We start from the raw sequence: 13,262 nt of genomic DNA, 5'->3' as shown, positions 1-13,262 counted from the left end.
TGACCTCAATTCTTTAGGAAATCATTTAGTGCATCATAAAAATTCAAATTTCAATTGAATTTATTTCAAATTGATTTTTTCTATTATTTATTTTTTTAATCTACCTGTTTTTCTAATATTAATTAATTATAAAACTACACTGAATACACAAACATAATTAAAGAAACATTTTACAAAGTAGTGAAATATTGACAAAAAAAAAATGTAACCTTATAGCCTAATAATTTGATTTTGGCCAAAAAAATTAGCCCATACTTTATTTAATACTGTTCTCAATTAATTGTTTTAACATTCTAAAATCAGTGCAGTTAAATCACTGAGTCAGCACTGTCACATCACCCCTATAAACAGCATTAAGCCGTTGTTTCAGTTTCGAAAAAGGTTGGTCAATGGTCCCATTTTATTGAAAACTGACTTCTGAATGCTTTTTTTTTTAAATAAGAGTTTGGTGCGGTATGAAAACATTAAGTTTCAAAACATATTGTTCACTGTTTTAGTGATGTCACAAAAATCAACATATTTACATACATTCCCCTATTCAGCTGAAAACAGTTTAGCTCCGCCCATTCATGCTTTACACAAGGCACAATACAGGACAACCAATCAGAACAGCAATCATCTATGTATATAGTCTTAAAGGCACAGCAAAAGGAACAGCCTGTGGGATAAAGGGATAAAGCCTGGGGGAAAAAGGGATAAAGAGAGGGTAGAAATTGGTCTTGTAGGTTCTGTTTCCTGTCTGCTACTCAGCCTTTTTTGACTATGCCATTGATAAATAGTTTTTAAACACACTGCACGACTGTCTTGTACTGTGTACTGTCTTTCTCTGGAGTGCATTAATGGCAAGCCAGTCCATTGCAGACTGTATGTAGGTGAACTGAATATCTGTGCTGGTCTCTTTCTCATCGACTGTTTATAGTATCAAACACACCTCTCTATGCCCATCACCCTCAGTATAAGTGGCAGAGGTGTCATGGTGCAGGGCTATAGAGCTCTAAAGTTGCACTCGCACTGACTTTGTTCTGGTCCAGAGGGAGGCCTCAGCTCAATTGTTTCAGTCATTGGAATCCAGAAGTGGGTCGAACTTGTGATTAGCTCAGGCCTCAGGTCCCTTGAGATAGCTCAGTGAATGACTTTCGGATTGCTGCTTTTTACCAGAGACCAGAGCGGCAGGCCAGCGATCTTCTCCCCCTGTGGAAGAGTTTAGCAGAGAAAGAGACCGCCGCAGAATACTGCACTGACCTGACTACGTTCGCTCCCAGGTTTAGCCTTGATATCAGACTCCAAACATGCAGCATTCTAACAAGAACATGAAACAAGTGCTTTGTAGTGCTATCGCTACTACCACAACACGCGCCTCAAGGTTTATTTGAAGATCTCGGACGAGGACTGTAATCTCCCACAATTTAGTGAGCATTCCTTCAAGTTCATTGAACATTTCTTTCTTAAAATAACCCTCCATTTATTAAAACACTACGCTTCAAGTTATTTTCAGTGTCCTCACCTTGTCTGAAAGCTAGCTAAATCGTGCTTTTATGAGGCGCTAGCTCTGATGTCCCAAAAAATAAATAAAAAAACCTGTGGAAAAATATATCTTTATCATCTGAGCCAAGAGCTTTTTATTTGAAAGGCACATAAATTCCAGGCATTTAAAGAGACGCTGCACTAATAATGTAATGTACAGGCCACAGATTTTTGTTTAGAGATTTGTAAGACTCTGCTCCGAGCACAGAGTTTCCTGATTTATGTGATTTTCAATCAAACAACTCAGAACAGCCGGTTTCACACTTTCAAAACGCAACTGCCCACTTTCAGTGGCGTTCATCATCTCCAGCCATTCTGAATTAAGTCTGCAATAAATCAGCCCGGATCCCTAGCATTCCCCACCGGCCGACACTTAGATTAATTTTTTACCACCACAAATGCAAAATTGGGTTGAGCAAACCGCGAACAAGGGGTTGGGGTGGGGGGGGCTGGGGGAAGAGAATGTACACTAAGATGAAGAACGACTGTTCGTGGAGAAAAATCATCTGATATTGTTTGTATTCTTATCTGTAATCTCGGTAACTAACAAAAGGCAACAGAAAATGGAGCTGAAATGGAACTCACTCACCAAATATAAACACACACCAGAGCGCACTGTCTCTGTTGGAGGCTACACTCTATATTGAGTATGCAAATAAAGTCCTCAGAAGCAGCCTTGAATTCTCCAGCTCTTCTCTGCCCTTTGGCCATTCATTCGCAATGTATGCAATTTTCAGTGAAAACTCAGCGAGCTACGATGCCTGCACCTGACGCTGACGACTCCCTACGCCTGCTTAACTTTATACACGCAGTTGTCAACATCAATTTCTGTTAGTTTTCATAAGCATCTAAAAAGCATAATAGGATGATTTTACCAGCAAATATAGACACACCCCATGCCCTTACATCCTATTGGCAGATTGCTATTCTCCATCTTCTGGACTGCTCTGGCACAAGAAGAAAAACACCATTTGATGGTCTGCTGCTCAGACAATATATAAAGCTAGTTGTAATGGTTGTTTGGAGGCAAAGTGCAACAGAGCAGCAGAATTTCATTTGTTCCGCAAACTTGGAAAGCATTATGTTGGCCTGCCAAATATTTCTTGAAGCGTCGAGGTTATGTGACCTTCACCCTAGCGACATATTTGTCACGTTCTACAAGAGTAAATGCAACAAACATGAAATGAAATCCTGGCAATATTCACACTCTGCTTGACGATGACTTTTTAAGTACCTTTCAGAGGAAAAGGATGAGGCAGCGTTGAACTGTGGGTGTGTTGCTGGTCTGGGGTTAAGACACAATACTGGAGTGATTCAGACAGAGTGGCCAGCTCAGTCTCAACTCATGGTCATCATACTTGAATACGAAAGTGTGCAGTGAGTTTGGGAAACACTCGAACACTTCTTGGTAATGTGAAGATGTTCTTTGGACAAGCAATCTGATCTGCTACAGGTGGGTACTAAGTGAAACTGCTCATAAGTGTCATATTCATGGAGCAATGAAAAAAAAACATTTCTACTCTCAGGTTATAAGAAATTTATTCTTAACTGTTACATACTGCATACTATAGCCAACAGTGAATACAAAAAAATAAAATAAATAATAAATATATATATATATATATATATATATATATATTCACTATAAAGAAAAATGGTCATCTAAAAAACAAAAAAGTACAAACTGTAGACAGACTTGCTGTGTACAGTAATGTGCAAAACCACCTCTCATTTATTAAATTTTCCTGTCAAAACAGTCAATAAATACATGTTAACGGCTGGTAAGATATAAGATAAGGAAGGGCATAAAGAAGTTTTGCATATTCCACATTATAGTATTTCATATTCCTTGCATAAGAAAGAGGAAAGTCAAAGGAAAGTAGGTGAAAAAAACATGAGCTTCCAAGTCCGGAGTTTTGCTGCTTTTCTTAGATCAATGGACTGACCACCCCAAAGTCCAGATCTCAATATCACTGAATTTGTTCGGGCTTTAATAGAACGTAAGAAGCAGAAAATGCAACCAACTTCTAGGACTGAACTTTGGAGTTGCAGATTTCTTTGAAAAACTGAATGTAAGTCTACTAAAAGGAAAGCAAGCTGTAATAAAGGCAAAGCGTGGACACACTAAATACTGAAAAAAATATATTAAATTTAATTCCTGATTTTTTTGTGTGTAATTTTTATTTAAATGTGTTTTCTGCTTTTATTACTGACGTAGAAATTAATCCTTAATGGCTGTTTTGGACTGAAAATAAATAAATCAAGGGTGGTCTTTTGCACAGTATTGGATTTTACAATTCAGTGATGAGTATTTATCTAAAGTCAACATCCAAAACAACAAAGAAGATGCGTTTGAAATGCAACATCATCTTTCATTATAAACAGAAAGGGGGATGTTTAGTGTCAGATGCATGTCTGGATCTGCAGCATTTAAACAGAAAAATTCCTGAAGGGAGGAAATTAAGAATGGTAAGATCTTCCAGATGGCTTTTATTAAGAAAAAAAGACATGCTATTTCCTTTTGTTCCAAGCAAAAAGATTTGGTCAATCAAATAAGACACAGTTCAGTATCTCACGAACATCATTTGATGAAATATCAAAGAACACTGAACACTGTGCCAGCAGGATATCTCCACATGCGTTACGTAAACAGCTAATATTTGAGTGCTTCACCTTGCACACAAGCATATTGCCCTATTTACCAAATTAGCTAATCACCCCGGCGCATTCCAACTCCGAGAACATGAAAAAGGGGGGGGGGAAATCAAGCGGCTGAAAGTTGTGCAAATGATCATTTAAGATTGCTGTAATTGCCTTCATCAGTGTCGAAAAAGCAGCCAGACAAGAAATGTCACTTTAGATTATCTTCCTGCCTCCTGAAGCAATAGATGACACCAATGATCAGAGACTAAATGCCAAAACCAATCAATTCCTTTTGTGCCTCTTCTCCTTGCCAAAGTAAAAAAGGCCATAGTCTAGGTTCTTCTCCTAATTAAACTAAATGTTATCTCTATGGTAACCTCATTAATATTCTCATCGACTTAGCTACACATATGTCAGGCAAGTGGTCATCACTTGGCAGAATGATTATGGAACAAATATTGACCAGAATGTCCTGAAAAAGAATGAAGTGCACAAGAATGTTCGTTTTCCTTGTGAAAAATCATTGTGATCAAAGTGTTTTAACATGGATTGTTTCCAGGGGTACAAACAGTGTAGAAAGTCCAGAATTTCCACAAAATAAAGAAACAATTAGAGTTTATTAAACTCAAATGTCCTGAACTTTATTCAAGCTCACTGAAATCACAGATGGGTCAAACTGCAGTTATGGTTGGGTAACAGCTGTAACAATGCTACTGTATGGTAAACAGCTGCCACATCAAAAAAAAGTCTAAACCGTACTGTAAGCATAGCCAGTGGCTATATTTCAGATTGCCCTCGCGGCATATTGAATCAAGAACAAACAGTGCTCAGATGTACACTGTTAAAGAGGAAGGTTACTTCTCCAGAGGTGCACTAATTCCCTTCAAGGTCTGTGTGTACTTCTCTATCAATCAGTAAAGTGGATCTGGTATTGCTGTGGATGTCCATTGGCCTCATTAGATCTGTCATTCGGATGCACGTCCGCCGTGACTTTGATGTCCTGGTAGTTGTATGCGAATGGGTGTGTGTAGTGTACCCTGACAGAAGCTTGTACAGGAGATCTATATCTCCACAAATCAACACCAGGCAAACCTTAAAATTAAGATTATTAGCCAGTAGCTACACTTAGCAAGAGAGAATGAGGGCTAGACTGTTCACGCTATAGACCTTCACTGATATATAACCAGAGATGGTACTGATCTGATACCAGGTACCAGGCTGACATCGGCAGAAAATGCTGGACCGGATATCGGGGGGAAAAAATTAATTAATCTGATCCAACCCTGTAACAAATCTGATCCTGAAATAGGATTGTGCAATGTGATGTTGTTAGCTGTGTATTTCTTCCCTGTGGGGTAGTAGAGTGGTTGAGTAATTTCAGCATAACAGCCTACTTTTAGATCCTAATCTCTGGAAAACAAAAAGCGGTATTTAATAGAAAACTGTGGATACACTTAAATTCAGAATTCAAACTTTAATAATGTAATAGTTCACAAATCTTGATATTAGAGCGCCCATGTCATGGACAACAAACAAATGAAACTGTCTAAAATACAGTTTACTCCCCAGTTCATACAGTTCATATATAAGAAAACAAGCTGCAAAAATGTGCCTGTTTTGGAAAAAACAATTGTGATGTCACATATCTGTCAATATCTGCCTATTCAGCCTGCAGCAGTTTAGCTCCGCCCATTCATATTGAAGTTATAAAGAGTGTTTCAGCCCAGTCTGCTGCACAATACAGGATATATTTTTATCTTTTTTATATATATACGCATCCAGTGTGAAGCATCTAGTGTGCGATGGCCTTTAAAAGCCACCATTTTCACAGGCAATAAAAAATGCATGGTGTAATCTGATAGGAATAATTTCTCACTAGTGCCTCATAGCTCTGTGTTTGTAAGTAGAAGAGGAATCTGAATTTGATGAAACGTTATGTGTATAGTCTGGTTTTGTGGGAAAAACAATCTTGCAATATGTTTGTCATATTTTGACATTGTAACAAAAAAGAAAAACATAATGAATGTAAAAGCAGTTCATTACTTACATATGTAATTAATTATTTAATTATCCAATTACATTTAAATACAACAATAGACTTCTAAGAGTTACGCTGAAGCAGCACAACAGACGTTATATGCTTTGGCTGAAAGTAATTGTGTCAGTGTGAGCTCTCAGACTGAACGTAAGTGCAGGCACATCCAGTTCCGTACTGACTCATGTTCACGCAAGAAGAATAGATCCATATCAATGGGTCATTCCTTTCCTTTTCTTATGTTTAAATGCACTCCCCTCTATACGCAGGGAAGAAAACAATGAGTGCAGACTCTGTGCTGCTGCATTCATGTTGTTGTTCTACCTCTCGCTGTGGGGTTGAGGCTATTAAAAGCAATACCTGCTGAAGCACAATGGGGGTAAAATAAAGACGAAGGGAGGGAGGAGAACAGAGAGCCTTAATCAGCCTGCCTGTGGTACGTATTGATTATGACTACAATCATGAGGTCAATTTGAAAAATAATACCAACAAATTATGCAGAAGCCCTGTTGGAGGTGAATAATCCTTCTTTTTCCCCTGAAACACATCCCTCATTCTCCCCCTCTTTCTTTCTCTCTCTCTGTCTCGCTCTCTCTCTCTCTGCTGCAGTGGCCTTGTAAGCTCTACTGAAGGCTCTCCAGAAGGCCACATTGGGAGTAAATTGTCCTCTTGTCTTCCCCAATAGCTTAGAGTGGCATATACTCTCCAATAGCTCTGAATACAATTTACTGAATACTTACACATACCAGCCTCTCCTGGCTGAAAGCAATTTTGTGTCTCTTTTGTTTTGCTGAAGAGGTTGCAAAAATAAGAAGCGAACATAGCGGCAGGTCTGAAAAGGTGTCTGAAATAAACGTTACAACATTTTTATACCCACAGTGAAACAGATTTATAAAGAGTTCTGGCTCACGTCACATCATGACAAACAACCCCTTACTAGCTGAAACACAAAACATAAACCATAAGCCTCCGTCCTTTTACAAAATCAAGAACTCGCCATGAGCTCTTACCTCTACCCACTTTCAGTTTATCATTAGATTTAACGGAAAGAATATTATTACACATACGAGCTTATAATAAGGCTACGCTCAGCCTGCAGGTAAAAGTGTCTGCCCAAATCTGAATTTTTATCAAGTCGTTCATATTTTCTTTTTTTTCTTTTTTTATGTGGCCTGACATAAGTCTGAGTAGATCATGCTCCTGTGCAAAACAACAACACTCCACCTCATCCAACAAACACACCTGTACTCTATCTTTCATTAAGAGCAACAGACTTCTTTCAGTCTATTTCAGTCTGTGATGTCAAACAAACAGCTGATCGCACTGCAATGTTAAACTTGGAGAACACCCAAATGACTGCGCTGAATAAAATGTACAGAAAAGAATAAAATGGTTAAACTGTGCTTATTTTAATTGTGAAAGTCAATCAAACAGACAAAGGAAGCTCAGGTTCTTTAGCTTGCCTGTGGTGAAAAAGAATGCTATCTCAAATTCAGCGTCAAACTGCTATATATAGGTTACAATATGAAGAGAATTGACCTTTGTGAATCTCTTTCGATTCTATTTTTTTCTCAAATTATCTTGAAGTAAACCTGATTTTTGTAGAGCTGTTATTCTGACAGCTTTCTGTTTATTTGCCAGTGCCATGCTTATTTGTTTACATGGCTGCGCTTGTCTTCCTCATCCTCCTAAAAAACGCAAAAAAAAGTGTAACCACAGTAACATGCGTTTTGCTGATGTGGCTGAGTTTGACATAAAGGTCTGACTGTCTGGACAGAGATATGTCGGATATGTATCGGATATCAATATCACATATATAAGGCTACATTCAGACTGCAGGTAAAAGTGGCCTAAATCCGATCTTTCTCTTCATATCTCACACAGATTTGTCTCTTGTGTGACAGTGTGAACAGCAAAAAAACACAATGAATCTCTCAGTTTTAATCGAGATTTGGGACACTTTCATTTGTAGTATTGAAATCCGATACATATCGGGCGCGTGGAAATGTGACCTTTGCATGTACGGTCTTGCTGGAATTCATGCGACTTTTCTGTCAATGCAACTGATCATCATAATCTCATGTGGGAACAGACCCTTTATGGCAATGTCATCAAAATCTGTCACTACAATTATGCTTTGCATCTTCTTTCGGTTTAGATGATGAGCAAGACAAGGGAAGGCAATGTAAACAGAAATTATTCAAAATTATGTTTACTTCAAGGATATTTTAGAAAAAAGAAAAAGAGGAGCCTTACCTAGATTAAGTGTCTTTAACCAATATATATCACAATTTTGGCACTAAGTTTGTGCCCCTTTGCTAGCAATCTTTTTTTTACGGCAGGTAAACAAAACAAATTGTGCTTCCTTTCTCCATTTGGTCGGCTTACACAAATAAAGCAAGCATAGAAATTCACAATTTTTACGGTTTTCTGCAAACTTTGCCTTCCAAGTTTGAAGTATCAGTTTTCACAGGTTCAAATACGTCATGTTAAATGACTGCATTAATCTTAAGGAGAAGTAGAGTATGGCTGTGTTTGTTGATGACTGTACCTGGTGGATCGGTATTCTTCCGCGCATGCAGGTCATCATTATGAAAGGCTCTCTTTTCGGAGATACAAAAGTTTCCTTATGACAGTGACGATGAAGAACATCCTGTAATCAGCAACTCTGAAGCCAGACATGCCACAGGCATGTGGGCAAGCACTTCTGCATTCATTACATATAAACACGTTTGCTTACTACGCTCTCAGCCAAGCAAATGAAACATAAAAAGCAAAACATGGTCTTTCAAATCATATCTGCTTGCTGATCGTTTGACCACATAAGTGTGAGATATTTCTAAGCCCATGGCACATGTTTGATCTCTAGTCATACATGATAACGCAATGGGTTCGGAAGGTTGTGTACGTGTGTGTAGTGTCAGTGGACCTGTAGTGCATGTGATTGGCTATTAAGGGCATAGAGACAACCTGATTGGCCAGACAAAATAGAGGCTGTCAGAGGAAAAGGTCACTGTGCTTCTTGCACAAAGTAAAAGTGATGACAGAGCTTCAGAGTGAAGAAGAGCTGTTAAGTCACAACTCCATAGTGGGAATAAAGAGCGTGGACAAAATAAAGGGAATACTGTTAAGCCCTTTAATGGTCAGGACCCACATTTTATACTCTGGTGACTTATATACCAGTGTTCTATGCAGTTACTGCATAATAAGGACGAATGTGCCTCTTGTTACATAGGAATACTGAAATAAGCAAATAATTGTAAACACTACAAAAAAGTCACGTTTTTGAAGAGCTTAAAGTCTCAAATAAACGTGTTTAATTTGATCACTACTGCCAATGTGTATAAACACCATTTAAATAGCTTTATTTCTAACAAATTATTTGACAGGACAAACATCTCAGCGGCCATCACTCAAGCAAGCAGGTTTGAGAAAAGAACCACAAATATCAATGTAGTGAGTCAGACAATGTAAAAAATTAGAAGGGAAATCATCTGTTCTCACACAATGCTGTCCTCAGACCTTAGAGAACCGGAAGAAAGTAATACAGTCCGCTGAGATCTCTTTTACTCTGCTTTCGACATCTGGATGCATTTTCTTTTGAGAAAGCCAAAGGAAGCCTGCTCCCAACTGCTCAATATGATAGTAGGTTTGTTCTTCTTGAGGAATGGACCAATTTCCCACTTGAAATTGTTGAAAATGTGTCTAACAGCTTTCCAGGAAGGAGTGAAGCTGCTCTGAAGACAAAAGGCAGCCCAGCTCCTTATTACTGACAAATCCATACACTGCCTGGTGTTTTCAATATTCTGTCTGCCTCCTGTATACATACTCACATATATAATACCACCGAGGGGCCCAGTCCAGAATCAGATTTTTAACCTTGATTAATAGGCTTCATCCTGTATGCCTCTAAGCCCTAAAGCACTTGCTATTAAAATGTGAGCTCTCAAACTCAGATGGAGAAAACTTCAATAATTAGCACAGAAACATGTTCTGCTTTTTCACGCCACCTCAAACTGTCTTTTTTACATTTATTTTCAAGCTAGTCACATTAACTACACTGCTAATCTATTACAGCAACACAGTATATAGTTTGCTAATCACTGTCACGATATTGGCGTTTGTGATATGGACACTGCAGAAGGGTGCAATATGCAAATGAGCCCTCTAACCAATCATAATGTTTTGCACTGGGTGCTGTGAGCATCTTGACCAATCACAGTACGTTGTAGAGATGCATTATGATCTCAGATCCATATCAGTATCGGCAGATATTTGCTTAAAAATAAAATACAGGTATCAGGCAGACGTTTAGATTTGATTTCAAACTGATATTTGATGATGTATTTACTGTATTTTGGAAGAGCAAAATGTTGAAGTGATGATGAGCTACTGTGCAAAAAAAATATACATTTTATTCATTTTACTGCATTTGCAGCGCTGTAAAAATGTTACATTTCTCGATAATTCTAATTCATGTACATTTAATCCCTATTTCTACATTTTATAAGTGTCTATGTGTTGGCATGGGTATCGGCATCAGTAGATATGTACATGAAAAATATTGGGTATCAGCATCAGCCCACAGTATTGATATCGGTGCACCTCTAGTGTTTTGGTCACAGTAATGCAGGGCAATCTTTAACCATGTCACATTATTAGCTGACCAATGTATTTTTAATATACTGCAAGGCACATCATAAGCCCAGTATGTAGCTGTACAATCACAATACTAGTAATTTATTCATATCATACAGCCCTACTGCTATAGATTTCTCACCTCAGCTGACGTCACCAGCCTGTTTTAAACAGCAGGCAATGGATTCATAGTAGTGTTGACACAAAACAATGACACCAATAACCTAACTAACCAAGCACACTGATGAAATGAAAGCATGGGTGAGCTGGGTGTGCATTTGTGTCATATGGCAGGAAGAGGCAGGTGCAGGGGGGGCTTCTCTGTGGTGTGATCAGAGGGAGGGTTTGTCAATGCTGATGTCCTGTCAGGGTGTAATTAAGAGCGCAGAGGAGAGCCGTGGCGGCGACGCGTCTCTCTGGAGCTCTGCAGCGCAGCAAATCCCGTTAGCTGTGAATAAACCCATTGGGGGCGGCACAGGTAAGCCAGACGCAATGCGATTACATGGCAAGAGAGATGCCTGAAAAGCCGAATCGCCAACACAAACCTCCCCCCCTCCCCTGCGTTAGCATTACAGAAGAGCACTGAGCAAAATCCGGTTTGCTGCCTCTCACCTAAGGCACAACAGCAACGGCTGCTGGACAAACAGGACACTGTGGGATATTTTAGCGCATTTGGTAATACAAGGAGACTGTTAACCCTTTAGTGTACAGACAAAAAAGAATAACTTTAAAAATGCAATGTCTCAATTCTGCTGTTGCATTTATTTTGATATACTGTTGTCTGCAAATATGGGCACCCCTGGTCAAATTACATTTTTTGTTAATCTCCTAAATGAAAACACATTCACATACGTTCCTCTACAGAAAACACACTTCTGCACATTACTGTTTATCTGATGAATTTAGTATACTGGAAAAACTAACACAAAATGTGGCACATTTAACATCCATCCCACTATGGAGTTGTAACATCTTCGAGGCTGCTTATCCTTCTGGGTTGTGGAGGGTGCTGGAGCCTACCACAGCGTTCATCAGGCAGAAGGCATCCTGGACAGGTCGCCAGTCCATCACAGGGCAGACCCACAGACATACACACTCACACCTAGGGGCAATTTAGCATCTCCAATTGGCCTGACTGCATGTCTTTGGACTGTTGGAGGAAACCGGAGTACCCAGAGGAAACCTACGCAGACACAGGGATCCACACAGAAAGGGCCCTTGTCGCCGGACGGGGAATTGATGTTTTATTATTTTTTTCTTTATGTCAAATTCTACAAATAAAAATAAATTGTGCTCTAAAAATTGCAGAGAACTGCCATATTCAAGTGTGCTCTCTGTAGAGGATGTTAACGTACTGTCACTTAGAAAATCACAAAACAAGTTGTTTGACTAGGTATATCCAAACTTTTGCATATGACTATAAAGAACATGATCTAACATAAACATTTGTGGATTTGTATTTTGATTGTGTCACAAACTATGATTTTACACTACAAAACATTTTATTGGTACTTTGAGGAATGACAAATCAATAATAAGCTCTTAGTGATCTACAATTCTTTCTGAATGTGTGTTGCACACATAAAGCAGAATTGTGCTTCTTTTATACAGTGACAGAAAACACAGAAAGCTTTAATTCCACATTCTGATACATTTTACTACACGCACAAATTGAAACTACTCTGGACGCAGATTTTAATAAGTTAAAAGGAGATAAAGCCAAAGTCCTTGAAACTATCACAGACAACACAGGGTTAAAGGGAATAAATCTAATCAAATATCAATTTAAGTATCAATTTAAAAATCAACCGTGTACTCAGTACTCTAAAGACAGTGAAACTGCTACTACAGAAATGGGACAGCAGATAAAGGCCCAGCCAGGCTGCAGCTCTTCTTTATGTCCGATTACTCACTCGACACCTCCGAGCCGAGTGCACTGATGGAGTAAGGCTGTGTGCCTCCACAAGGGGGGAGTGGGGGGTGTCAGAGAAAGAGAGAGAGAGAAAGATAGAGAGAGAGGCAGAAAGGACTAGGACAAGGTTGTACATATTTCTTGAGGCTGATAACTGAACACAGTTGGTGTGCAACATCACTTTAGACTACTACACTAGGGCCCAACTGATACATCACCTCACTGATAAAATCTGGCTGATTAAAGTTTTTCTGCAGATTTATCAGCTGATAAAACACACATCAGTCACCAATCCTTCTGGAGATCTACTTCCTGCAGACTTTTGCTCCAACCTGCATCTACCAACCCTCTCCCTTACCTATCACTAATGCATCTAATCCAGCCAATCAACCACTTCTGAAGGAGTCAATTAGCTGGAGCAGATGTTGTAGATTGTGGTTAGAACTAGACGTTGCAGGAAAGCAGATCTACAGGACCAAGGCTGGTGAACACTGGCATAGATCATGTTTT

At 39.0% G+C, this 13,262-nt stretch overlaps 1 protein-coding gene across 1 annotated transcript in view; it reads right to left on the bottom strand.

Moving 5' to 3' along the window:
* LOC118823793 (neuronal PAS domain-containing protein 3) overlaps positions 1-13,262 on the bottom strand; it is a 280,083-nt gene that overhangs the window by 184,964 nt on the left and 81,857 nt on the right. The window lies entirely within an intron of this gene.

Source organism: Colossoma macropomum, unplaced genomic scaffold (assembly GCF_904425465.1).
Source record: "Colossoma macropomum unplaced genomic scaffold, Colossoma_macropomum, whole genome shotgun sequence".
Classification (NCBI taxonomy): domain Eukaryota; kingdom Metazoa; phylum Chordata; class Actinopteri; order Characiformes; family Serrasalmidae; genus Colossoma; species Colossoma macropomum.
The sequence above is the reverse complement of the archived record's forward strand: the minus strand, read 5'-3'. Positions and strand labels throughout refer to the sequence as shown.